Here is a 4,625-nt window from a genome sequence, read left to right on the forward strand (position 1 = left end):
ATATATATATATAAAATAAATAAATAATAATAAAGGCATTAAACTGTTACATTTTGGTGTCTCGAGTACAATCGTGTCTGAAGTTACAAATGCGCTTCAGGCCTAACACCAGAGATTTATGTGCATGGTTATCGCTAACGCTAGCATTGTGCTAGTGCTGTGAGTGTTTTGCGCAGCGTGTTAATGGTGAACAGGTCATTAGCCAAGCAATCTGGACCGAACCCGCATGCAACCCGGAGCAGATGGAATGAGAGCTGCAGCATGCGGAGCTACATGAGACACGTGTTTTGTATCCATGTACATGTGTGTGTAGTCAGAGAGCCATTCGAATGGAACAAAACAGAGTGTGTGTGTGTGTGTGTGATTTTTCTTTATTGTGTGGAGGTACAAGCAAAAAAAAAAAAAAAAACACTCTACTGCAAGCACTTTTTCCTCACATGCTCGGAAGCAGAGAGAAGAGCGAGGTGCAAGTCACAAATGTCAAATTCGTTAAAGTTGACAAAGCTAAATAAAGATGAAGAAGCTGCAGAAAAAAGGTCTGAGCGACTGATATTGCGCAGACAAACGAGAAGGAGAAGGAGGTGATATTTATTTTATGTTTTAATGGAATCGTAATTAGTTTGCTAAACAAGGAAGTGTGTTTCACTCGTTCTTTCATGGTGATCAGTATTGCTGCGAGTACAACGTGACACAGAGCACATTAACCACATCTACCATTAAACACGATGTAATTCACTGTCTACATTATAATTAAACATTTTGTTATTAATATATAAATCCCAGTCTGGCTTGTGCACTTTTGTGGTTTAGGCACATAAAAAAATGTGCTGTAATTAACACCCATCTACCTGCTGATTGTGGAGTGAAGAATTGTCAGTGGGAGGTTAGCCAGCACTTGGTGGGTAGTAATTTATATTTCTGTGCTTTAATAAAAATGTATATTATGTTAAATCATTTGGTTTTATAGTGATGGAGCACACAGGATTTATAACACAAACGGAAATTCTAAATAAAACAAACAAAATTAAATGGAAAAGCAATAAAATAGTTTAAACAAACGACTCTTGAAAACTGCTTTGTGTCAGTGAATCAAACACATTTAATGCAACCAGCCTGATCACTCATCACAAACAAACGACTCTATCCGGCTCTTTTAACTAATCGAAGCAATTGTATAAGTTTATTATACCAGATTGTTTAACAGGATTCTGGAAGGTGAGAGGATGCCTGAGGAATGGAGAAGGAGTGTGCTGGTACCGATATTTAAGCATAAGGGAGATGTGCAGACCTGCAGTAACTACAGGGGAATTAAGTTGATCAGTCACACCATGAAGTTATGGGAGTAGTGGAAGCCAGGCTGAGCAAAGAGGTGACCATCTGTGAGCAACAGTATGGTTTCATGCTGAGGAAGAGCACCACAGATGCCTTATTTGCTTTTAGAATGTTGATGGAGAAGTATAGAGGAGGTAAAAAGGAGTTGCATTGTGTGTTTGTGGATTTGAAGAACAGAATGACAGGGTGCCGATAGAGGAGTTGTTTGACTGCCAGGTGTGGAAGTGTTTGAGGGTGGTGCAGGACATGTCTGAGGACAGTGTGACAACAGTAAAGTGTGCAGTAGGAACAACAGACTTGTTTAAGGTGGAGGTTGGATTGCATCAAGGATCAGCTCTGAGCCCTTTCCTGTTTGCAGTGGTGATGGACTGGTTGATTTGTGGAGAAGAGAGAAGAACCATGTAATGAGCCAAAACTCATAATTCTCATCCCTTGCCTCCCAATAAATCATTTTCTAGATCCGCCCCTGATTAGAACTGAACCGAAAACCTTTGACATTTTGCTGATGAATATACTTTGAACATAAACATTTATAAACCACAAACCAGAACAAGTGATTTATCATCTAACTTCAGAAAAATAGCAAATACCCAGAGACAATGCAGTTACCAAAAAGGTTTGTTTAAAGATCCTTGCGAGGAAACAGACTGTAAAATGAACTGGATATGAAAACGAATGTCCATTCAGTATATTTTTATCATTGTTCAGGTTACTAATGGACACTTAATTGCAAAACTATTCATCACAATTTCAGCCCTTAACAAATGCACCAGACTATTAAAATGAATTATAATATTCATTTGGTTTATTAACTTCTCAATCAAAGCAATATTTTTGGAATCCTTGTATGATTGTCCGAAACCCCCCTGAAAGTATATAACGTACATTCTCTCTATTCTATTGACATGTGCCGTCTGAACTGTATGTCTGATTATGATGGAAGCCTTCAAGCCTTCTAGTTCCAACCAAAGAACAAACTGCACACGTTTCGAGTTTCAATTCACAAATCCTATTGCTTATTGATTCCCACAACAGCTCTCAAACCTTGGTTATCTATATTTCTTTTCTCTGTATTCTCAGCAACGTAGCAGGAGTCTAGCTAATTCTTTTCACTGCAACCTACAAGCGACATTAAAGAAAGGTCCAGTTTGCAAGCGACTTTAATAATGAACAGTTCTTTTGTGTTGTTATTTTAGAAAAACTTTCCAAGCTACAAAATTCCACAGAAGTTCATCTGGATACGTGGTACATTAGAATGTTTTTTTGTTAAGATAAAAAAGTTGTGATTTTTTTTTCTAATGGGTCTTTTAGGGTTCATTTGATAATTAAAGGTTAGGAAGCTAAAGGAGAGTTTTTTAAATGCAGAAACCCAAAAGATAAAAAGGAGACCCACGACCGTGCCAGGAAAGCAGACGAGAGAACAAATGCCGCTGGACAGATTTTTTAATAAAAAACGAAGAGGAGATTCAAGAGCAGGGTCGAGGTGCAGGAAAAAGGTCAGGCATCAACAAATGGCATATAATAAGAGAAGGCAGGAGCAATCAACAGAAAAAACAACATTTTTAAGGTTTCGGAAACAATCGTGGTAATTCAACACGCCACATATACATGGCAAAAAGACTTTCTATTGTGAACTTGAAGTCCTTATATACTGTGAGGCTGTAATTCTACACAGGTGCGTGTAATCAGGAATCAAGCTAACGAAGCGTGTTTGTGGACATGTTTTTTGGCCGCTTTGAATTCTGGGAGCTGTAGTTTGATGTCGATGACGGAGATTGTATCGTTGTTTCAAGGATTTTGAGGATAATTTTTGAGTTGATTGGATAATTAAGGGTTTGTAGCTGATTATTGTAGAAGTATTTTGAGGAAACATGTACTTGTATGCATCTACATGGAATCTTAAAAGCTTTGACCAGAACCTGATAACTCATAAAAAGATAAATCTCCTATTTGTTCCGCTCTCATAAGGTTTAAGTGAATTTCATGTGAATTTTTTATTCTCAAAATGGGTCAATCAGCTGAATGTGCCCAACACACACATTGTTGAAAGTGCATTTGCGAATTACGAATGTTCTAAAGAGAGTTGTTTGAACTAATTCCACAACATAGGTTCAGAAATCACACTCTCAAATGAATAGATGGTCTTTGGGGAAATAACTTTTTATAAGAATAACTTTTTATAAGAATAAAGAAATAAATTTGTCACATCTGACCAGCGAGATGAAAGAAAATAATACCTACCTCTTGGTGACCAATTTTAAAAGAAAATAGGACCAATCTCTTGGTGTAACATTTTCATAAAAAAAAAAACAACAACAACAACAACACAGTATCATTGAGTTAGACAAGAAAACAAGTACTTTATACTTTCAAAACTTCTCTGAGTTTCCCTGACAATGCTGCAATGGAAATTCTGTTAGTGCTGGCAGGATATTTGTTCATTTGTTCATTTGTTCATTGTTAAAAGACGCCCAGTTACATGGCGACTAGCAGAAGCCAATCAGGGATAGAGAGTGTTGAAGTCCAATAAGAGGAGAAAAATGAGTTTAGGCTTTGATGGGGTTTCACTTTTCGTCCACTGAAAAGGTCAGACATTTGTTGTAGACATTTGCTGGATTTGTATCATTACCCAGTGTCGAATCAGTAACAAGAAGGTGGATGGCTCTGTTTGTGTTGGGTGTAATCTCTCTCTTTATCTTTATCTTCTTTCTCTCTTTCTCCATCTCTCTATCTTTCTTTATGTCTCTCTCTAAATTCAAATAAATTCAATAGTAAAAGAAAAGATTTGCATTACAAAATAATCTTAATAATAGATAGATGATAGATAGATAGATAGATAGATAGATAGATAGATAGATAGATAGATAGATAGATAGATAGATAGATAGATAGATAGATAGATAGATAGATAGATAGAAAAAATATATACAATACTGCTATACTGGTGATAGCATTTTACATAAAAAAATAAACCAAGAATGTACTTTTAATTAAATGGCAAATTCGAAACGGCTCACATGCAGTGAGCATCTCTCTCTCTCTCACCTCCCTCCCTCCCTCTATCCTTCAACCTCTCCCTCTATCTCTTCTCTCTAATATTTTTCTTTCTTCCACCAACAACCCCCACACACACACACACCCCACACACCCCACACACTCCCTTTCGATTTCTCTCTATCTCTCTCACACATCCACACACACACATCCATACACACACACACACACACACACACACACACACACAAGGCGTTCGGTTACCTGGATACGGGATGCAGTTCAGCACAGTCCTGTGT

The sequence above is a fragment of the Silurus meridionalis genome, chromosome 1, assembly GCF_014805685.1.
Source record: "Silurus meridionalis isolate SWU-2019-XX chromosome 1, ASM1480568v1, whole genome shotgun sequence".
Taxonomy (NCBI): Eukaryota; Metazoa; Chordata; class Actinopteri; order Siluriformes; family Siluridae; genus Silurus; species Silurus meridionalis.